This window comes from Ambystoma mexicanum, chromosome 1p (assembly GCF_040938575.1).
Source record: "Ambystoma mexicanum isolate Mex_15411 chromosome 1p, UKY_AmexF1_1, whole genome shotgun sequence".
NCBI lineage: Eukaryota > Metazoa > Chordata > Amphibia > Caudata > Ambystomatidae > Ambystoma > Ambystoma mexicanum.
Window position 1 is genome coordinate 786,803,761 of NC_090921.1, and position 24,108 is coordinate 786,827,868.

Genomic DNA, 24,108 nt, shown 5'->3' on the forward strand with positions numbered 1-24,108 from the left:
TCTTACTGTGCAGAATGGACACTCCTCTACAGCTCCATGAGTTGGCAGGCCAAAAACTGTAATATCTATGCTGCTAAATTGCCTGCGGAGGTACACTGATCATAGGCTCTTGCCGGCAGAACCGCGAATGAAGAATCAAGCTAATTGAAGAAAGCTAGTTGGTCATCCAGCATATATCTAGTGGAAGAAGCCCAACGTGCCTGCGTGAGCAAGTGTCACTTCTCTGGCCAGTCCGCTCTGACTAAAAAGGTTTAGTTAGACAGTGAGTGCACAGAGAAGAGTCACTCTGAGATTTCTGTTGGAACAGCACAGGCCAAAAAAACAAGTTCTCAGAGACACTACAATAATGAGCGACCATGCAGCCATACACTTGAATGTTAACCCGTTTTTCTCAAAATATTGCTCTGTGGGAGGTGGCGGTAGAGAGAGACACACCAGCCTAGCACAGACACTGTTCACTAAAAGGGAAACACAACAAAGCTGGAGCTTCCTTCAGGGACTAACAACAACCTGGTAGAGTTTATTCATAGTGGTATTTATGCTATGTTAAAGGTACTTATATAGCGCACCGTCACCAACGGAATTGGTCCCCAGGCGCTCTGGCGGATCTGTAAACGAGAAGGTGGGATGGGTTAGTAAGGTGAAGAGGGAGTAGGATAGTGAGAGGGGTGGTGTACTGTTGGCAGCTTCAACTCGGTAGACACCGGTTGCTGAGTTTTGGTGCGAGTCTTGGATCGGTGTCAGTCCGCGTGTGATGTTGGTGCGGCTTATGTGTTGTTGCAGTGGGGTGAACTTTGTGCAGCTTGTTGTGCAAGAGATGGTTGAGTGAGTTTTTTTAGTGAGATAAGTATGCAGAGAGTTTGAGTTTATATTGGTTAGTGGGTTATATGACACTTAACATGCTGACATTCACAGTTCTGTCTAAGTGTAGTACTTGCTGATCTACATAATTCCGTCTGAGTGTGGCACTCCCTAACCTTCACAATAATTATCTAGATATGAGGCAGGCTAATGTTCTCAATTCTAAGTGTGGCACATGCTAACATTCAAGTTCCATCTAGGTATGGCATATGCTGACATTCACACTCCTGACTAGATGCGATGCAGGCCAAAGTTAGGAATTCCGTCTAAGTGGCACATGCTAACATTTATAGTTTCATCTAAGTAAGGATGTTAAAGTTGGAACTAGTAAAGAGCAAATTAGCAGATTATTCAGTTATGCCAGTGATAATCCAACTGCTTCGCTTCACCTGGGTTGCTTCATCGCGGCAGCCTGAGGCTTTTTTTTATCTGGGCTGCCAAGTCGAGGCAGCCCGAGACTTTTTTCAGTGTCCCGCTCTTCATCCGGGCTGCCACACAAGGCAGCCATGGGCTTCTCTTCCCTGCTGTGCCCTGTGGGGCAGAGCCGACTTCCCGCTTTTCACCTCCGAGGCCACCTGGCTTGCGCGGCCAGGGAGGACCTCTGCATAGGGCCCGCCTCGCCGGACACCAGGTGGGCTGACGCGGGAGCATGGCCGGGTTTCCCAGTTTGGGCCACCTCCCAAAACGCACCCCGGTCTGGGCAGCTCATCACTCTTCAGCCGGGGCAGCCTCACGCACACTGCCCGAGTCCTTGGATGTCACTGGGCCTGTTTGGTCTAGCCCTCAGGTGGGGCGTCACTCTCCACAGGGCCATGGATGCTGATGCTGGTCCCGGCACGCAGCCAGGCACCACGCTTCACCCACCAGGTGGCCCCTCCCAGTAAGCCTGGTGCCACAAATGCCTCTGGGCCCTGGGGGAACGGCTCGAGGCCACTGCGACCCCAGGGATTTGCCTTCTCTCGTCCCGCTCTCCTCTCCTTCGTCCACTGCTTCTTTTATTTCTTCTTCTTTTCTCTTATGAACTGTTTTTCTAACTGTCTTTTAAAAAAGAATACTAGATTGTGTTCTCCCTTGCTTTGCTCATTCATGGGCAGGGGGGTTTCTGTCCCTTTCCCTCTTTTTTTTTTCTTTCCACTACACCAGAAACACACTACATAAAAAACGTAATTTTATTAAACCCTGGTGTCTGTCTTTCTTTCTAGGTTTTCCCTTAGGAGACGAGCATGTAAGACTTTCTAGCCTGGCCACATTTGGGCCACGGACTACAGGAGTCCAGAATCATTCTTTTATCAAATGTCTGTTCTTTCCCTTTTCTACGAAGGGAGTTTTTTTGTTTTTCTCTGCTTCTCCATTTTCCTATTTTCACAGCTTTGACCAAGGATTGGTTTGTGTCCTTCATAGTCTCAGCAAGATGTTATACTAACCAGCCAGGACCACCCACCGTGGTAGGTCAACTCCCCTCAGGGGTAGAGTGGGTGCAAACAGACTATGGGCCTCATTATAAGTGTGCCGGTCCGGAAACAACAGTGCCGGTAAGCCTACCGGCACCGTTGTTTCCAGACCGGCACACGACTCTGCGGACGGGTGCTGTCCCACCTGCCAGGGTCAGACCTGGCGGGCAGAATAGCAACCGCCCGCAGAGTTTCACGGTGCTTCTGTGGTCCCCATTCCCATGGAGTCGTATGGAACTCCAAGGGAATGGGGACTTACAGAATTAGTGGCGCTTGACTTTCCGGCAGCCGGGGTTAGAATACCCCGTTGTTACCTGGAAGTCAGGCGCCAGTAAAATTCGCAAATCTGGTGGCAAACTGCCAGTTTTACCGGCACGGTTACCGCTGGACTTGTGATGAGACCCTATATCCTTTAGATCAGATGCAAAATGGTCCTTTCTTGTTTCTTCAGCCCCACTACGCGACAGCAGCCCTACTGGCATCCTTGAACAGCGTGTCCCCAAGAAATATGTGAAGTCCATCCACAGAAGGCAGTTCCGGCCTTTGGGGAGACTATGGGCCTCATTACAACTGTGCCGGTCTGATAACAACAGTGCCGGTAAGCATACCAGCACCGTTGTTACCGGACCGGCAAAGTATGACTCTGCAGGCAGGTGCCGTCCTGCCCGCCAGGAGTTTCACGGAAGCACTGGCACTTCCGGTTGTTAACGGTGCCGGTGCTTCTGTGGTCCCCATTCCCATTGAGTGCAATGGGACTCAAATGGGAATGGGGATTTACAATTTACTAGTGCCTGACTTCCCAGAACGCGGGGGTTGTAATCTCCTGGTCCGCCGGTAAATATTGCAAGTCTGGCGGCAACCCGCTGGTAGCACCGGCAGGGTTACCGCCGGACTTGTAATGAGGCCCTACGCCTCTAGTTTGAAGAGGTGCCGTGCTGCTCAGGTACTGACTCACACTATCATAATTCCCTGTCTGTCTTTTGGTGAGTCTGTTCGTAACAATGTTAGCCATGTCTCGACGTCTGTGTGCGCAATGCCTCCTGGACAGGTGAACAGGCCGTGCCAAGACATCCGACAGAGCTATATTTATGGGCCTTAGCTGTCCACCTGGGGGATGATAATGAATTGGAAGGCACCAGGAAGGTACCGAAGCCATCTTAAGAATGAGTGGAAACCAAGTATTCCCAGGCCGTTGGGGGCGGGAGAGGACACTGGACTCAGCATCACTTTCTCCTGTCTAACAGCCAGCAATAACCTGGGACTGAGAGGTACATCCGGAAATGCTAACAGAACAGAGTTATGGCAAGGGCAGGAAAGGGTGCCCAGCTCTATGGCCAGGGGATCCTCGCCCCTTGCAAAAGAGAGAAGAGTGACATCATAACCAAAACTGTGCTGTGTAGATGCGAAAAATGGCAGACTATAGAAAACAATGAAGGCCTCTCAACCCCTCCATCTCACTGCCTGCCTCAGGCTGGGGGATTGGGACCACCGCCCTGATGCCACCCGGCCTGATACTGAAGAAGAAACAGGGAGCTATGCCAAAAAGCCACCCCAATACCCATCCTTAAAGGGGGACGACGGTTAGATCCTGGAAACGATTGGTTAACCCCTTAACTGCCAGGCTATTATGCAAGTCTATGCAAAAAGGACGAACATACTCGTCCTTGGCACTTGGCTCTATTGGATGAATCTGCCAAAATCTGCTCAAATATAGTAGTAGCTGAGCCCATAAACTGGGTTGAGCAAAAACACATACTACAATGTTGACAAACTGGCTTCAGGGCATGGCAATAAACTTCTGCAAACATACTGTCTCTGTATGCAGTGAATGAGACCAACTCCAAGGCAACAGGACCAAATCCGGGTGCTCTGTACGTCGCCTCCCTCGGTTACTCCTCTGCACCCGACAGAGTGATCAGGCGGTGCATACATGAAGGTTTACAAAGACTGATTATAGCGCTCTACGAAAATGTCAGGTTGGCGCAGAAGGAAGAGGGACACTAGGTGGAAACGCAAGACGAGGTCTAAAGCAGGGGTGCCTGCTTGCTCCCTTGTTGCACTATCCGGCCACGGCTTTCCCTATATAGCGAACTCTTTTGAGTGCATTTGCTTGCACTTTTCCCAGACACTTGGCGGGTTGAGGGCTCGCTGCTGCAATCTGAGCATGAACTGCGGGGTCACAGGTTCGAATCCAGGCAAGGCCAACTCAAACTTTCATCCTTCCGAGGTCGATAAATGAGTACCAATTTCGGTTGGGTGATATTGTATGTAAATATGTGCTCTGTAAAGCGCTTTGGATAAAGGCGCTATATAAGTAACACATCATTATCATTAGACTACAATGGTTCGCATGGGCTGACAACGCCGCCGTCCCTCTGGACACAATGGCCGCAGGACTGCAACGTTTGCCAGAGGAAACGCAAGCTTATTCTAAGAGGCATGATTAAGAAACATATAGGAGGAAGGTCCACCTCATGCGTTTTGGAAAGCTGCAAATAACAAGAACGTATCAGTTCTATTTCGAAGATCCTAAGCTTGACATTGTTAACGACTATACATGTTTGGGGCTCATCTTAAATAATAGATTGAATTGCAAACCACACAGTAGTTCTAGGAGAAATTAAGCAACGGAGGCTACAAACGCCCAGGGGAGTTGACTAGATGTATACGGGATACTCACATCTCTCAGGGAAGCATAGAGGTGGGAGGTGTTTGGGGCAGCAGGAGTATGGGCTGTAGATGAAACTGACAGCTGCAGAAAATGTGGATCTGGCGTGCGGCTCAAGACACTGGGGGTGACAAAAAGCCCCCAAATGGAGCATGGACGTAGTGAAGGATGACTTCTTTGGAAGCACAGGCCCAGCCAAGGGCTACATTTCTCCTAGCACAATGGAGTCATGGGGCCTCATTATGAGGAAGGAGGTAGCCATGCCGCAATTTGCATGGCTACTCCCATTCCGGGTACCGGGTCAGGGTCCCTGGAATGGGGAAATACCGGGCCATTCCGACCTTTCCCCATTCCAGGAACCCAGACCCTGTACATCCCCATTCCCATTCGAGCCCCCATAGCGCTCAATGGGTTTGGGGAGGATGCAAACAATGGGCCCGTTAATGACAGTTTCGTTGTTTGCATCCTGGTCTGCTCGCGGGACCGGCTAAGGACGCCTGGTAAAACCAGGCGTCCTCATCGGTTCCCGCGAGGAGACCTCATAATGAGGCGGTAGGGGGTTAACCAGGCCAGCAGCTCTACCGGCCCCGTTAACCCCCTACCGCCTTCCTCGTAATGAGGCCCATGGAGTTCAGAGAGTTTTGCCAAATAGGCTAAAGTAGGAATTGACAGAGAAGGGAATTGCAGTCCTTAGTAAATATGACACATTGCGCGGGCTAAGACAAATACATTGGGGCAGATATGTTGGCATTCATGAAAAAAATCAGACATGGAAATAATTTGGGAACAATTCAATGTCTGCTATATTGATTGTAGCATGTGTTAATTACAGTCAACACATACATACACTCTTAGTTCATGAGGCAGAACAATGACAAGATTACAGATGATGAGGTTAATGACTAAGGATATTCCTATTTGATAATGAAATAAAACATAAATATTGTGATATAATATGATGAACTATGCAACTGGAGAGCAAATGATAACGAATCCATTTTAATCTAATTTCCATATCTTCACTTATTCTTTATTTTTAAAGTAGCTATTTTTTAATGTTTGTGTTTTTTTTTAAATGGTATAAAAGAAAAATAGAAGTTACACCAAACCCAGTGTGCATTTGGTATTTAGTGATTCAATCACATAACCCTGTCAACATAGACATATTTATAAAATGTTAAGATCCCTGACCATTCTTATGTTTTGGAAATGTTCCTTGTTGATAAGCAAACCAACCAGGACCTTTCATTAGTGCTGTTTGCCTCCTCCCTTTTCTCACAGGAATATTCTGACAGAGTACAATATGTGTGTACCGGCCAGTCTGTACATCTTTAACAGATGACCATGGCCATTTGCTAAAAAACAGCTTCTCAAGAAAACCAAATCAAACAATGCCACATAACCTCTATTAGAAAATAGTTTATGTGGCCAGTCTACATTTTGATATTGTGTTTAACTCAGTAACGCAAGGGTAACCTTCTTATTAGGACTATAATGCATACTGAAAGTGATAATTAGAAAAGAACACAGTACATTTCTCCTTAAAAAGCCAGCTGATAATGCGAGTATAATTCGTTTCCTTTTTTGAGTAGATTCTTTTGCTGAGAAGTGTCTCTGAAAATGCCCTTAATTCGTGAAAAGGCTTGGTTCACATACAAAAACAACGATCTGTTTCTTCTGTGTGCACCAAAGCAATTCTTAATGGTGCACTCTAGCGGCTGATTGGCTGGGGGTGGGGGTGCTGCCAGGGCTCAAGTCGAGGGTAAACGCGGGGGGGGGGGGTGGAGTCCCCCACTTTATTCAGAGGGTGGAATCAGTTCCCCCCAGCTAAAAGAGAAACATTGGCTGTCCTCTTTGAATTTATGAATTAAAGCAGACCTCATGGATCAAACCGCAGCCGTTAGGTTTGTAGGCCGGACACTTCACCACTGCACTATATAGCCTGACAAAAAATAAAAAACAACTAAAGGTGAAATATCCCATTTCGGTACTACAAGTCCCGGGGAAAACATTTGTATTGGTTCTTGGAGTTTAAAACATGCACACATTTTTACGTTTTAAGAAACACTATTAGAAGAAAATATCCTGGGCCTCATTACGATCTCGGCGGTAGCGATGCCGCTATTGGCGGCATGGCTGCCGCCGAAATTGCGTCCGGGCCGGGTTCCCAGAATGAGGAATTACCAGGCCATTCCGAGTTTGGAGGGCCCGGTAATTCTTCCTTCTAGGAACCCGGGCCCGGACCTTCCCCATTCCCATTTCAGCCCCCACAGGGCTGAATGGGAATGGAAGAGGGAGCAAACAACGGGCCGATTATGAGCAGCCCGTTGTTTGCTCCCTCCTCCCCTCGCGGGACCCGCTCTGCACGTCTGGTGAAACCAGATGTGCAGACCGGGTCCGCGAGGGGACCTCGCAATCAGGCAGTACGAGGTTGACGGCGCCGGCACCTTTACCGGCACCATTAACCCCGTACCCCTGGGTTATAAAGAGGCCCATTGTCTTGGTTTTGTGTGTACTGATTTTATGAAAGGCAAATGCTATTCGCCCTGTTTAATTTTGGTGGTTATGCAAAGCCAATTTAATGAAATGTGCACATTTCACCTTGATATGCTAATTTCTGGTGACGTCACATCCCATTGCGTTTGTTGATGAGTCCCCCCACTTTAATTTTTAGGACTTGACCCCTGTGTGCTGCTGAATCCGGTCGCGCAGGTGATGACTGTGGGGTAGCAAAGTTTGATTTCAAACCAGCAGTGCTGGAAATGGTGGGTGGGGGTGGGGGAGGGGTAGGCGGAATTTCACATGATGTAAAGGCAGAATCTTTTAAACCAATTTCACACACTCCTGTGTAGACTCTGTCAATCTGATGCATTCTACGCATGCGTTGACACCACTGGAGCTCTGTGGACACACTCGCATTTTGATGTGCATTAGAAAAGAACCCCCCCCTATTCTTCTGCACACAAGACACATCCCCAAGATTGCTTTCACCAGAATAAATCTACCACAGAAGAATAATCGTGTATTCAAATCACACTGTGAGAGGTCTGTTTTTGAAAACTCTTCTTTTCCACAATATAAGGGTCATTTTTCAGAAAATGTGTTAATTGCACGCTGGGGAACGCCAGAATTACCACTTAGGTGCTGCTGGATCCTCTTCATGCAATATTAAACATGTACACAGCAGAGTATAGCAGTGAAACGCAAAACCAGGCGAAATTGCCTTTACTATGCACTTTCACTCTCCATTTTCTTAAAAATGGTAAATGTTGCCTGCAAATGATGCTTTGCAGACGGCGTTAGCGCGTGGATTGGCACACCACCCGCGTACAACAGGTGCTAAATGGAGGCAGATTCCATAGGAATGCGTTCGTTTTGCACCTGCATGGAAATATCGTGCAATGTAGGCATAAAAGAAATGGTACTTTCAAGAGGGAGGAGGAACGCATGGCGGAGGTGTGAACTCCGCTTCCCGCCCCTTCTCCGCCCAGAAAGCAAATGCACATGGCCTGGAGCAGTAAGTGAAGGTGTACAAGCAAGCATTGCGCCTTGCTTTTACGTCCTTTTCACCCCACCCTTTGTAAAATGACCCCCATACTGTTTTGCAGGAATGCCTTAGCAAATTCCTTGGCTCAGACTGTGACTTACTTGCCAAGGCTTTGCGCCCTAGCCACGACCCTCCACACCACTCAGGCTACTCCCACAACCAGAGGCGTAGACAGGGTAGGGCCTGAGCCGGCAAAGCCCACCCAAACTCTGTAAATGCCCACTCTGCCGCGCTGTGTGGGAATGTACAGATGTTAATGTCACTGTGGTGGGCACAACTACATCTGCTTCACGCCCCACTTGTTAGACAATAATCCCAGAATATATGTTTCCTTTTCCAGCAATGGCAGGAATGGAGTGGGGGCGGGGGCGGGGGGAGAAGAAGACAGATGCAGCGTAGTTGAGGTTTTTAAAGGATACAAACTTCTATACACTTTTATATGGAGACAGTTTTAGAGGAGTGTGCTCTATCACGTGTTTTAATACACAGCTTTATGAACTGCCCTCCTGGGGAGACATTTGAACGAGACACCTGCCACGTCCCTTGCCCCACCCTGGAAGATGGGTCAGTCGAAGCAGATATATTTAACTTGAGTTCGGCTTTCGGCTGTCAGAGGGGATCTGTGCGGCCTCGAGTCGTTGCTGCGGTGAGTTTGGAGAGCGGAAGTGGCGTTGTGGGCAGTGCCAGGAAACCGTGAGTGAGTCATCCCCGCCTCTGACTGCATGCAGAGCAAAGTCTCACAGCAAGTGCCACGCTGCAAAGGGGGCGTGCTCATTCGTGTGCATCTATAGGCGTTCGTTTCCAGATAGGGTTGGGTGACAGACAGAGAGGCCTACTTCCCAGCAGTGACCGGTATGTAAATAAGGCTGGGGCGGTCACTTGGATCCATGTCACTGTGACTGGATGCTTTCAGTCCTGCCAGCAACTGCTTTTGCCATAATGTTAGCTTAGTGGCTTGCACGCCTGCTGTAGAGCTCTGCATATGCGTCATGTAATTGGCATTTGTATCGTGCACTACTGCATTGGTGTGTCCCTGAAGTACTTTATCCAACAGGTACCATTTCACTACACTGTGGTGGGCTTTGGTGGACTCCAGCATTCATCCTAAATAAACTCCAAGTCATACAAAACAAAGCTCTGCGTGCCACATTCCTGAAGCCAGAAGATCTGTTCACTGGCTCCCTGTCAGGGAAAGAATCAAATTCAAAATTCTTTCAGTCACCCACCGCTGTCTATCAAATAATGCGCCTTTGTACCTAGCGCAGAGACTTGACAGATATACTCCTGCCAGGCTCGTACTTGTACCTAGCGCAGAGACTCAACAGACATACCCCTGCCAGACTCATACCTAGAGCAGAGACTCAACAGACATACTCCTGCCAGACACGTACCTAGTGCAGAGACTCAACAGATATACTCCTTCCAGACTTGGACTCGTACCTAGCGCAGAGCCTCAATAGACATACTCCTGCCAGATTCGTACCTAGCGCAGAGACTCGGCAGACATACTCCTGATAGACTCGTACCTAGCGCAGAAACACGGCAGACATACTCCTGCCAGACTCGTACCTAGCGAAGAGACATGGCAGACATACTCGTGCCAGATTCGTACCTAGCGCAGAAACTCGACAGACATACTTCTGCCAGACTCGCACCTAGAGCAGAGACTCGACAGACATACTCCTGCCAGACTCGTACCTAGAGCAGAGACTCGACAGACATACTCCTGCCAGACTCGTAGCTAGCGCAGAGACTCGGCAGACATACTCCTGCCAGACTCGTACCTCGCGCAGAGACTCAACAGACATTCTCCTGCTCGACTCATACCTTGCGCAGAGACTCGGCAGACATACTCCTGATAGACTCGTACCTAGCGCAGAAACACGGCAGACATACTCCTGCCAGACTCGTACCTAGCGAAGAGACATGGCAGACATACTCGTGCCAGATTCGTACCTAGCGCGGAAACTTGACAGACATATTTCTGCCAGACTCGCACCTAGAGCAGAGACTCGACAGACATACTCCTGCCAGACTCGTACCTAGAGCAGAGACTCGACAGACATACTCCTGCCAGACTCGTAGCTAGCGCAGAGACTCGGCAGACATACTCCTGCCAGACTCGTACCTAGAGCAGAGACTCGACAGACATACTCCTGCCAGACTCGTAGCTAGCGCAGAGACTCGGCAGACATTCTCCTGCTCGACTCATACCTTGCGCAGAGACTCAGCAGACATATTCCTGCCAGACTCGTACCTCGCGCAGAGACTCGACAGACATACTCCTGCCAGACTCGTACCTAGCGCAGATACTCGACAGACATACTCCTGCCAGACACGTACCTAGCGCAGAGACTCGGCAGACATACTCCTACCAGACTCGTACCTAAAGCAAAGACTCGACAGACATACTCCTGCAAGATTTGTACCTAGCACAGAGACTCGGCAGACATACTCCTGCCAGACTCGTACCTAGAGCAGAGACTTGACAGACATACTCCTGCCAGACTTGTATCTAGCACAGAGACTCGGCATACATACTCCTGCCAGACTCGTACCTAGCGCAGAGACTCGACAGACATATTCCTGCCAGGGATTCGTACCTAGTGCAGAGACTCAACATACATACTCCTGCTGCCAGACTCGTACCTAGAGCAGAGACTCAACAGACATACTCCTGCCAGACTCGTACCTAGCGCAGACATTCGACAGACATACTCCTTTCAGACTCGTAGCTAGCGCAGAGACTCAACAGACATACTCCAGCCAGATTCGTACCTAGTGCCGAGACTCAGCAGACATACTCCTGCCAGACTCGTACCTAGAGCAGAGACTCAACAGACATACTCCTGCCAGATTCGTACCTAGCGCAGAAACTCAGCAGACATACTCCTGCCAGACTCGTACCTAGCGCAGAAACTCGACAGACATACTTCTGCCAGACTCGCACCTAGAGCAGAGACTCGACAGACATACTCCTGCCAGACTCGTACCTAGAGCAGAGACTCGACAGACATACTCCTGCCAGACTCGTAGCTAGCGCAGAGACTCGGCAGACATACTCCTGCCAGACTCGTACCTCGCGCAGAGACTCAACAGACATTCTCCTGCTCGACTCATACCTTGCGCAGAGACTCGGCAGACATACTCCTGATAGACTCGTACCTAGCGCAGAAACACGGCAGACATACTCCTGCCAGACTCGTACCTAGCGAAGAGACATGGCAGACATACTCGTGCCAGATTCGTACCTAGCGCGGAAACTTGACAGACATATTTCTGCCAGACTCGCACCTAGAGCAGAGACTCGACAGACATACTCCTGCCAGACTCGTACCTAGAGCAGAGACTCGACAGACATACTCCTGCCAGACTCGTAGCTAGCGCAGAGACTCGGCAGACATACTCCTGCCAGACTCGTACCTAGAGCAGAGACTCGACAGACATACTCCTGCCAGACTCGTAGCTAGCGCAGAGACTCGGCAGACATTCTCCTGCTCGACTCATACCTTGCGCAGAGACTCAGCAGACATATTCCTGCCAGACTCGTACCTCGCGCAGAGACTCGACAGACATACTCCTGCCAGACTCGTACCTAGCGCAGATACTCGACAGACATACTCCTGCCAGACACGTACCTAGCGCAGAGACTCGGCAGACATACTCCTACCAGACTCGTACCTAAAGCAAAGACTCGACAGACATACTCCTGCAAGATTTGTACCTAGCACAGAGACTCGGCAGACATACTCCTGCCAGACTCGTACCTAGAGCAGAGACTTGACAGACATACTCCTGCCAGACTTGTATCTAGCACAGAGACTCGGCATACATACTCCTGCCAGACTCGTACCTAGCGCAGAGACTCGACAGACATATTCCTGCCAGGGATTCGTACCTAGTGCAGAGACTCAACATACATACTCCTGCTGCCAGACTCGTACCTAGAGCAGAGACTCAACAGACATACTCCTGCCAGACTCGTACCTAGCGCAGACATTCGACAGACATACTCCTTTCAGACTCGTAGCTAGCGCAGAGACTCAACAGACATACTCCAGCCAGATTCGTACCTAGTGCCGAGACTCAGCAGACATACTCCTGCCAGACTCGTACCTAGAGCAGAGACTCAACAGACATACTCCTGCCAGATTCGTACCTAGCGCAGAAACTCAGCAGACATACTCCTGCCAGACTCGTACCTAGCGCAGAGACTCAACAGACATACTCCTGCTTGACTCGTACCTAGCGCAGAGACTCAACAGACATACTCCTGCCAGACTCGTACCTAGCGCAGAGACTCAACAGACATACTCCAGCCAGATTCGTACCTAGTGCCGAGACTCAGCAGACATACTCCTGCCAGACTCGTACCTAGAGCAGAGACTCAACAGACATACTCCTGCCAGATTCGTACCTAGCGCAGAAACTCGGCAGACATACTCCTGCCAGACTCGTAGCTAGCGCAGAGACTCGGCAGACATACTCCTGCCAGACTCGTACCTAGAGCAGAGACTCGACAGACATACTCCTGCCAGACTCGTAGCTAGCGCAGAGACTCGGCAGACATTCTCCTGCTCGACTCATACCTTGCGCAGAGACTCAGCAGACATATTCCTGCCAGACTCGTACCTCGCGCAGAGACTCGACAGACATACTCCTGCCAGACTCGTACCTAGCGCAGATACTCGACAGACATACTCCTGCCAGACACGTACCTAGCGCAGAGACTCGGCAGACATACTCCTACCAGACTCGTACCTAAAGCAAAGACTCGACAGACATACTCCTGCAAGATTTGTACCTAGCACAGAGACTCGGCAGACATACTCCTGCCAGACTCGTACCTAGAGCAGAGACTTGACAGACATACTCCTGCCAGACTTGTATCTAGCACAGAGACTCGGCATACATACTCCTGCCAGACTCGTACCTAGCGCAGAGACTCGACAGACATATTCCTGCCAGGGATTCGTACCTAGTGCAGAGACTCAACATACATACTCCTGCTGCCAGACTCGTACCTAGAGCAGAGACTCAACAGACATACTCCTGCCAGACTCGTACCTAGCGCAGACATTCGACAGACATACTCCTTTCAGACTCGTAGCTAGCGCAGAGACTCAACAGACATACTCCAGCCAGATTCGTACCTAGTGCCGAGACTCAGCAGACATACTCCTGCCAGACTCGTACCTAGAGCAGAGACTCAACAGACATACTCCTGCCAGATTCGTACCTAGCGCAGAAACTCGGCAGACATACTCCTGCCAGACTCGTACCTAGCGCAGAGACTCAACAGACATACTCCTGCTTGACTCGTACCTAGCTCAGAGACTCAGCAGACATACTCCTGCCAGACTCGTACCTAGCGCAGAGACTCAACAGACATACTCCTGCCAGACTCTTACGATCCTCTCCCAGCCACTACCTCATCTTACCAAGATTTAAATGGAAAAGAGCTGGGGGTTCCAGCTGCCCGGTATGCGCTGCCACCCTCTAGAACAATCTCCCGCTTCGCGCTGATCCCTCTTACCCCTTGTTCAGGAAAAAGCTTCAAACCGGCCTGTTCAACTAATCTCATTGTGTATTATCTTCCAAAGGTCCTCACTGGAACTAGCGCCTCGATGCCTATGAGCTTGGCACGCTCCGATAAAAGTAAAAAATAAATACATGCACAGCATTATGAGTACTCAGATGAAGTCTTGCCTATGATGAGGGATACACGGTGGTGGCCATGTGGAGCCACGCTGGGATTTAGTGTGCTGCTGCAGCTACTGTGTGCCACAGGTGGTCAACACAGGGATGCAGCCATGCACTTCAATGTGTCCTTGGGATTGTTGCAAGGGTGGTAGGATGGAGTGGGCTGTTTTTTTTCGTTGTTGGGTGTCATGGACCGTGCTGCTGTGCGCTTTGTTGGTGTCACTAGTGCTTGTATGTGTGGTTGCAGAGGCTGAGCTCATGCCAGCAGCCACAGCCTGGCGGGCGGGGGTGGGAACAGTTTTCAATATACGTTGGCATGGAGATTGCCCTACGGTGGCAAGGTGTTGGGTGTGATGATCTGCAAAGTGCCAAGGACCGTGGCGCTGCAAACTGTGTTGGTGTAGCTAATGCACGGGTGTGCAATGATAGCGCAGATGTTGCAGAGTGTAATTGCATATCCAATCCTTGGATGCCTGCTTCGGAACACAGCAGTGGAGTAACTTTGCTGAAAATGTTGGGAGGGGGCATGCCATCTAAATGAAAGGGCCCCCCGCCAAATGAGTGGGACAAAACGATGTGTCACACGTACTTTTAGGGGGGACAAGGGCAAACACCCTTGTCCCCCCTAAAAGTACGCCCATGGAACAAAGGGAAGGCTGGGAGTTTACCTATGGATAAAATGAAAAGTCAAGTTACAGCAATGGTTTACCCTTTGCCTGGTCTCCAGCCAGGCAAAGCTTGAACAATGATTGGAACTTCGGTGCAAGAGAGAGAACTTCGGCTATGTAGGTTAGCCACTGTGGTGAAGAATACAGGGGCAGGCACAGGGTCGGACTGGGCCATAAAATTGTCTCGGGTACCGATGAAAAAGTGACCCACGTTGCAGGTGGCTGTTCATTCCTTTTGTGAAACTGATTGAATAATAACCAAGGGGGAGATTTTTGATAAAGTGTGATGCAAATTGTGCAATTTAAAGAATATTTAATCAGCAACACTGGTCAAAACTATTAGCCACAGGGTGAATTAACTCATCAAACTGGCCCAAATTGGGCAAAAAAGTGGCACAATTTGACAACAAAAACGGGCCAACACCAGCATATTGTGTTTTTGGTTCGGCCATGACCCTATTGCCCTATAGGCCAGTCCGAGCCTTGCAGGCAGCTTCTCAGCGATTTCCCAAAAGGCAAGGCGGGGCAGGAGTCAGGGACGTCATTTCACCAAAATGCCAGGGGTAGGGGAAGTGACATCACGTGAACCTTGACCCCCTGATGACATCACAGGAAGTGATGTCATTTGACCCCACCCCAAAGTGGTACACAACCTTTCACCCGTTGACAAAACAGGAAGTGGCATCACATCACATAGCATTATACACTACGAAAAATATGGTTACGATATCACTATAATGTGATGTACATTTCATGCAAGAATGGATGGCCATATGTATTGTTAACATCAGTGTGTATAGGCCCATATTACCAAATTACTGTGACTGCAAGCAGACTTCCATGACCAAATGATAATGATGTATTATTATATAGCACTGACGCTTAAGCGCTTTAAATAGAAAAAATATACGCCCAATATCACCCAACCTGTGTTGGTACTCATTTATCGACACCAGAAGGATGAAAAGCTGAGTTGAGGCGTTTAAGAACAGACTAAATCAGTGACTCACCCCATGAAGTGTGCCTGAAATAAACCTTCAATGAGTCTAGCAATTATTGTATAGAATTCCAGGAAGACACTTTATTTGGTATTCCTATTCTTTCTTATTTAGGGTCAGTGCTGAAAGTGTTAGACTTGTGGCACTCCCGTTCTTATTTTTCTTGTTTTTTTAAAGGGGCCTGAACAAGAAAGCCAGCCACTCTAGAAGTAAAGAGCCACATGGTGCAGGCCACAGCCCAGGAGCTTGCATTACAAAGAAATTGTAAAAAAATGATTTAAAAAAAAAGAAAAATTAGTTTTTTTTGCTTTTTTTTTAGAGGTCACAAGGGAGACCACAGAGGTCGCAAGGGAGACCTCAGAGGTTGCAGTTGTGACCTCTGGCGACCCCTAAATGACGTCCCTGGCAGGAGTTGAGGTGAAGATGCTTCTGGATGGACTTACAAAGGATGGCAGAGATGGAAGTTCCTCCCAGGCATACATTTGAGATTTGAGGCACTGTCATGCAGTGGGTGGCTGTTGACCGGAGGTTGATAATTCTTAACTAATTTCAACTCTAGGAATTTTGGACTTGTTCCTTGCAAGGATTGGTGGGAGTGATGCAAACTGTTGTGTTAAAAAACTGGGATCCGAATGAGGACAAAGAGTGCAGATATGATGGGATCTCTTGGGTCAGTCTAGCTACTGTGTTTTGACGCCCTGAAGTTATGATATGACATTATAGTTTATTTATACAGCGCCTATACCCAATGTGTTTCAAAGCGCTTCACGGCAAGGGAGGTAACAAGGGTAAATACATTGACTTTCTTACAAGCCATGAACAACAAGAATGTGAAATTAACTATCTTACTCGGCCTGACGACATTTCACATAGTGCAAGAGCTAAAACACAGATAGGAAGGAAATGGGAAACAGACAGGCGACTATCGTACTAGGCCTGATGACATTTCTGGTAGAGCTAGAGATTAACAAGAGGTAAGGGAGGGGGGAGAAGAAAGGAGGGAGAGGAACAAAACAAGCGACTATCGTACTAGGCCTGACGAAATTTCTGATAGAGCCGGAGATTAACAAGAGGTGAGGGAGGGGGGAGGAGAAAGGAGTGAGAGGAACAAAACAAGCGACTATCGTACTAGGCCTGACGACATTTCTGGTAGAGCTGGAGATTAAGAAGAGGTGAGGGAGGGCTGAGGATAAAGGAGGGGGAGGAACAAAACAAGCGCCTATTGTACTAGGCCTGATGACATTTCAGATAGTGCTGGGGGGAACAAGTAAAGGGAGGGGGAGACAAGCATTTGTTGCTATCATACTAGGTCCAGGGACAATTCTGATAGAGTAAGTGTATAGAAAAAATTAAAGGATGGCGGGAAGAGAGAGGGAGACGGGAGAGGAGGAGAAAGCAGAGAATAAAACAGTAAGAAGTTTGCATATCAAGTCTGCAGGAGCTCTCAGGTGAAGGTAATTTCCTTCTTTTCGTGAGCTGAGTACTCATTCCATGACGGTTTGAGCACAGTGAGGGAAGGACAAGATATTTTTTTTAAACAAAAGAAAGAAGCTTTGAGTACTGTATTGATTTGAGGTTTAGATTTACACTTTTCACAGAACGGGTGGGCATAACCAGACACATACCTGGCTTTCCTGTGCAGTGGGCACAAGGTCTAGCAGTTCGGGCTGGGCTGCTTGATATGGAGGTACGGGGAGGAATGATTTGCATGTTTGGCCCCTTATGATGAGGGTATTATGAATGTGTGGAATTTCACCTTTACGCACGCAAACCGTTGCAAACTTCACAGGCACCGTTACCTGTAGGTATTTAATTATGCATATTTGATTATTAGCATGATATATGTTTTTTTTGTTTTTGTTTTACCTCAGTGAAATATTCCCACAAAACACTATTTGCTGAAATTATTTCTCACAAACGAATTACTTCCAGGTCAAAAGAGGATGATAGAGACGAGCATGACATGCACTACAAACAGAAGGCTAGACAGTTAACTGCTTCCACACTTCCTGGTTTCCTCCTGTGTCTGCGCTGGGGACGATGTTTAACTTTATCCTTGTGACTGGAAGAATGTGGATGCATCCTTTGGTCTGCTGAGTTTACCACATTTGTTCATACTATAACACAGGTAATTACTAATTGCATTTATTAGAACTAATTAATTTGTTTTTAGTGGATTTTGTTTTACATTTCTTGGGAGGGATGGAAGTGAGCAAATAAGATGCCAATATGATTATGCGTGTTTTCTTTTCAGCTAAAGATACTGCAGCTATAATATACTCCAACAAATGTGGTTATGCATGCTTTGTTTTCCACTCAATGTACCTTTAGATTGCAATAAACTTTGCAAATGTGCGTATGCTTCTTTGTATGTAGGAAATGTACTCTGATAGATGAACAATGAAGGCAAAAAACGTCACTCTCAGCTTATTTAGAAATTAAACAGGAAATGTCACAGGTTTGCACATTTGCTAAATATGGAACCGCGCACATTCAGGCCGGTGAACAAAAAACGTTTAAAACACCATGGGCCTGATTCACAGAACGTTTTCCTATGGGATTGCACCATTATAAAATGCTTCCATGAATCAGGCCGCGTTACTTTTGATATGTCACAGCGAAACCAAAAACGATGAGATGGAAGGCTTTGCAGAAGAATTCCCACTGTTTCATCCCTTTAATGATAGGAGCGTATGTTTTCGTCCTAAATTCCCTGTGAGATCATTGCAAGCCCCGCCCATTCAGGCGCGTGGGTGCATTGATCCTCTCTTTCCTGTCATAGTGAGTTTACCCGGGCGGGAGAGGGTTCGCCCAGAGACATGGGTCTCCTGTTGGCTGTGCCTCGGGAATCACACTGCACCTAGCTCAGCATGGCTGTCTGGCTGAAACATCTCAAGGTCATTGCTAGGTCTGGAAAAGATCCAGGGCTACACTAATGTCGGGACTGTTGGGACTCGGGGCTAGCTAGCATTTTGGTTGTAGCTCCTGAGCTTCTACCCGGGGCTACAACCAAAGGACCTGGGGCTATAGCCACCTCAGCCCATCCTTAGCAATGCCTCTATTGGCTGAAACAACTCAGGGGTGTTGCTAGGTCTGGAAAGGATCCAGGGCTATGCTGCTGTTGGAACTGTCAGAACTGGGGGAGAGCTAGCCTTTTGGTTGTAGCCCCTGAGCTTCTATTCAGGGCTACAACCAGAAGACCAGGGGCTACAGTCTCCCCAGACCCCCCCTTAGCGAGGCCTTTGAGAGGTGGACTAGCAACGCAGCCAGGACCGTTTCCTATAGGGGCGTGACCAGGGTAGCTGTGAGCAGCGTGCTCTGTCCTGCAACAGAAGAGCTAATGAAGGATTCATTGGAATCCTATGCAGAGGAACTCCTTGTGGGGAAGAATCGCTGCCTGAAGCATTTCCATTCACCCCTTCTTGCTCTTCTAAGTGGCATCTGTGTGTAATCCGCTGCCAGGGATATGGATCTAAATGTGGAAGCCGGCCATTTAGCATCCTGAGCTTGACAGCATGAGTAATGCTGACTGATAATTATGTCCTTTATTTCAATGCCAACAAGCAATCAGGTTTGTGGTGTTTGCTACATGAAACATTAAATCCTTCCAGCACTTGAGTCATAGCGGTTTCATGAATTTCCATAAACTCCTTGCTGTGTAAAATGCAAGCCTGGAGTGGAAACTGCATGCCCTCGTGATAATCTGTCATTTGAGTATCATTGTCAATAAATGGTCCCACATCTTCAGGTTCACCTTTATCGCGTCCTGGTTTTTAAACCACCAGCCACCAGGTCACAGAGGCCACCATGCTCCAATCTTGTGTTTTCCTTCTGACAACCATTTTAATGGTTCCATGTCATTTCATTGCGGGATGCAATTTCGCTGGGTTTTTCTCTGAGGATATTTCAACGAGAAAACTCATGGAATGTATTATTTTATTATTTTGGGGGTTTCCCCCCAAGCCACCATTATTTTTTTCCACTCAAACCCCATCACCTTTAATTTTTGATTTATTTCCGAACATCCACAACCCATATATATATATTTTCTACCTCCCCTAAAAAATTTGATGGATTTTCTCACTGAAATATCCCCAGAGAAAAACCCAGGGTTATTTCCTCCTGCGATGAAAGGACGCTGTACCCATTTTAATATGGTTCTTTGGTCCACTCGTTTGACCCAGGACTACAACTTCCAGAATAAATGAAAGCCTGCTACTGGAGGAACGTTGTGTCCCCAGCGACATGGATACATCTAGTCACATCACCCCAGCTGTTCTGGGTTAGCAGCAGGACAACTTGATGGTTCGCTGGGCAAGAACTTTGCTCACTAAGCCACGTCCTTTCAAGTTAATTGAGGATGGGACCTTTTTTTTCAGTAAGCCAAGTTTTTGGATGGCTAATTCCCTAACTCCCTTGATCTCAAAGCGGCATGAAATACTGTTACTAGATGACTCCATGCCCCTGGAGTACAAAGTCTAGCGTCAGGACCGAAACCGAGGCTCTAATGCAAATGACTGTGCTTCGCTTCGATCACCAAGACGATCAGAAAGAACAGCCTCACTGCCGTTTAGGGTACTTTTGGTAGGAAAGGGCAGAAGGAATGATGTTGCCTGACCATGTCTCGCGTCAGGATTCCTAAGGTGAAATGAGACACGATAACTAAGGACGTTAGTTAAATGTATATACTCCCACTAAGTATGCTCTCACCTTAGGTGTTGCGATAAACTTGGCCTAACAAAAATTGATGCCAGAAAAGAAATGAGAAGAGCGAGCAGGATGACACAAGTGTAAGGGGAGTCAGAAAAGGAGAGAGAGAAATGGGGACTAGAGGTAACAACGAAGGAAGAGTGAGCATCCAAGGAGAAGGAATTAGCATGCCCTGCAAAGGAAATTGCCAGGCACTGGTCAGATTGGCAGATGTTCCTAAATAGAGGCTAATCCAGGATTGCCTTGAAGCTAATTCCCTCACTAGTCTCATCGCAATACAGATGCCATTTTAGAGTGGCCTAGTCTAGTTCTTTTGGGCCACTGCACACCTTAAAAGTAGTTAGGGAGATCCCTATATCTATCATAACATAATCTTATTTAAAGCAAATATTCTTTTTAACAATTTCAATTGGGTCTAAGGTTATTACTAGCAAAGATTGTATGGGTTAGTTTTGTTGAAAAAGAGAGCCTGACATCCAGTCCAGGGCTATCCATTCACAAAGAATTGAAAGCCGATACTTTCATCCAGTAGCTTGAACTCTAGACTTAGGGTACTGGGTCAGTGCCACCAGGAGCATCTTTAAACAACCTTGGCTTTTCAGCCGAAAGTACTCCACTTGAGAATTGGAGATCCACTTGTGTCCACAGACCCACCTACCAACATTAAGAGAGTGCTTGGGATGAGGGCAGACTTGTCCTGCTGCTGTGAATTTAGAGGGCTTAAGAGGCCCTATTTCAGGTGCCGATTGCTGTTTTTGTGCTTGAAATCCGGTGCATAGTTTTGCAAATACCAGAATCCAAAGAATATCATCAAGTGAATATGAATTTACTTGAGATCTATGATAAGGAAAAGAGGAGTCTTGTGGCCCCCCTAGACCACCCTCAGGCACCCCTAGACCTCTTGGTCAGTACGCCCATCCTGTTGGAGTTGATTGCAAGCCTGCTTTACTCCACCTACAGCATCCGGGTGGCCAAGCAGGCAGACAGTTTGCTACGGAAAGCGCAATTAGAAAACAGAAGAAAGGACGTATTATGCATATATCCTTTACACACTTATGGGCATCGACCAAGTAATGATTGCACAGAATGAAAACAATTTCTAGGGATACATTGGGGGTCATTACGACTTAGGCAGTAGCCGTGCCGGTAAATATCAGCTTGCATGAATTTTCCAGCGCCCAGGAATGGTCAATTAGTGGGGAATTACAGCCCCAGTGGACCCGGTAATTGCCATTCCTGGGCGCCACAAAATATTACTCGCCATTCCGATTGGACTCAATTGGAATGGGGAGGTCTGCGGCCGGGTGCCGTTCCGGCCGCCAGGTCAGACCAGGCGGGCGGAAAGGCACCCGTAGAACTCGTAGTTTGACGGTCCGGAAACAATGGTACCAGCAAGCTTACCAGTACAGTTGTTTCTGGACCGGCAACCTTGTAATGAGGCCCATTACATAGATAGTAAGATATCGCAGTGGGTTAGGGTAACCAGTGTGGAGATATATGTGTAACTTTCAGGTCGCAGGTTCGAATCCAATAAGGGCTGACTCAGCCTTCATAAATCTGAGTGCAATAAAATCACTGGGTACCAATAATAGACTGATCACATCCTTGGATACAAGAGGTGAGCGCATTAAGAGGTTGATTCCAAGGTACTGATACAAGACGGCTTCATGCCAGCAGACACAGATGGCTCCAATCCTGGGGCTTCCTTCTACAAGCCATTGTCTAGTACTAAGTCCAGATGATGTGGCCCAATACTATAACTTCCAGAACCCATAAGGTTTTTTAGATTTTTGGAAAGGCCTCCCAATAACAAGGATTCATCTGGTAACGCATCTCATCAAGCTTGGGAAATGGTGTTTGCACCCCAAAATACTTCCCATACTGCAAATGCGCTTTTTTAGTAATCTTTCCATGAGTGATCACGTGTTGCCCATAGTCCTTACGCATGCTTTCGGAAAGGCAAGGTGATACCCCGTTTGTTAAGACTTTAAGTCATCCTTCCACTGGAAATTTGGGAACTCGTATGGAAGAAGCTACAACCCATGGGTATGCTGCTGCGTTGCTTAGTTGATACTGTTGGGGTACCTTTATGTCACTCACTTATGACCTCTGTTTCCCATTCTTACAGAGGCCTTGATTTCTTTGGACATTTCCTAAGTTAGCTCCAGGTCTAGAACAGTCTGCCTCTGAGTGACTCAAAAGGATCTGGGCCCACACTATTCACTAGTAGGATACAATGGGAGGGGCTTCAGAACAGTGTGAGCCCTCATCTTCTCTTGTCTCTTCCTCTCTTTTCTCTTCCTCCCTTGCCTCTTCCCCTATTGTCTCTTCCTCCCTTGCCTCTTCCTCCCTTGTCTCTTCCTCTTTTTTCTCTTCCTCTCTTGTTTCTTGCTCTCTTGTCTCTTCCCCCTTGTCTATTCCTCTTTTGTCTCTTCCTCTATTGTCTCTTCCTCTTTTGTCTCTTCCTCTCTTGTCTCTTCCTCTTTTGTCTCTTCCTCCCTTGTCTCTTACCCCTTGTCTCTTCCTCTATTGTCTCTTCCTCTTTTGTCTCTTCCTCTATTGTCTCTTCCTCTTTTGTCTCTTCCACTCTTCTCTTCCTCTTTTGTCTCTTCCTCCCTTGTATATTCCTCCCTTGTCTCTTCCTCTATTGTCCCTTCCTCTTGTGTCTCTTCCTCTCTTGTCTCTTCCTCTTTTGCCTCTCCCTCTCTTGTCTCTTCCTCTCTTGTCTCTTCCTCTCTTGTCTCTCCCTCTCTTGTCTCTTCCTCTCTTGCCTCTTCCTCTCTTGTTAAATTGGAGTATCCAGTCATTTTTTCGAAAACATAGTTTCGAATGACAAAAGTTTCGAAAAAAATGCATCGAAAAAAAGAATTTTGTTGTAGGTAAAGTTTTTTTTTTTTAACTAAAATTTGTGTTAAGGGGTAAATAAACGGAGTTTGGTGGGACCCCCCCATTAAACAAAAAAAAGAAAAAATGCATTTTGTCGACGCATTTTTATTCGAAACTTTGCCATTCCAAACTATGGCATTCGAAAATATCACTATAAACCTTAAATTGGATATGACTAGGGACGAATTGGGATAAGAAGCAGACCTGCACACTAATTAACAAAAGGGGCCACCTATCCCAAATGGCAGTATGCTCCTTTGCGTGACACCCTGTTACCCTACATTAACTGGGGACCATTTGAACCATAATGCTGTTCTTTAGAGGCCCATCGACTATCAACACCAGGTCACGAGGTGTGGCGGGCACGAACAAAGGCATCATAGGGGCCACATGGGCAGGCCACACAGCTTTTGGAATAACCTTTAACAAGAAAGGGTGTTGAGTTTTCTATTCTGCACAACTAATAATATGTATCCATGCTAAAGGTCTAAGGACTCAGGTCCGAAACATGTCATCAAAGGAATACATTATATGTGTCCTGTGTTGGAAATGCCTGAGTGCTGTGCTATTCTACAACTTCTTTGATCCTCTCAGAAAAAGACTACACTGATCAAAA

The 24,108-nt window shown here is 47.6% G+C and overlaps 1 protein-coding gene and 1 long non-coding RNA gene across 6 annotated transcripts in view; one reads left to right on the plus strand and one right to left on the minus strand.

Moving 5' to 3' along the window:
* Positions 1 to 24,108, minus strand: part of TPM3 (tropomyosin 3) — a 322,771-nt gene that overhangs the window by 239,905 nt on the left and 58,758 nt on the right. The window lies entirely within an intron of this gene.
* The window catches only part of LOC138580829 (uncharacterized), a 218,006-nt gene that overhangs the window by 55,782 nt on the left and 138,116 nt on the right, over positions 1 to 24,108 (plus strand). The window contains exon 2 of the long non-coding RNA XR_011304354.1: positions 17,829 to 18,024. This is a non-coding gene — a long non-coding RNA (uncharacterized lncRNA). The remainder of the gene's footprint in view (positions 1 to 17,828; positions 18,025 to 24,108) is intronic.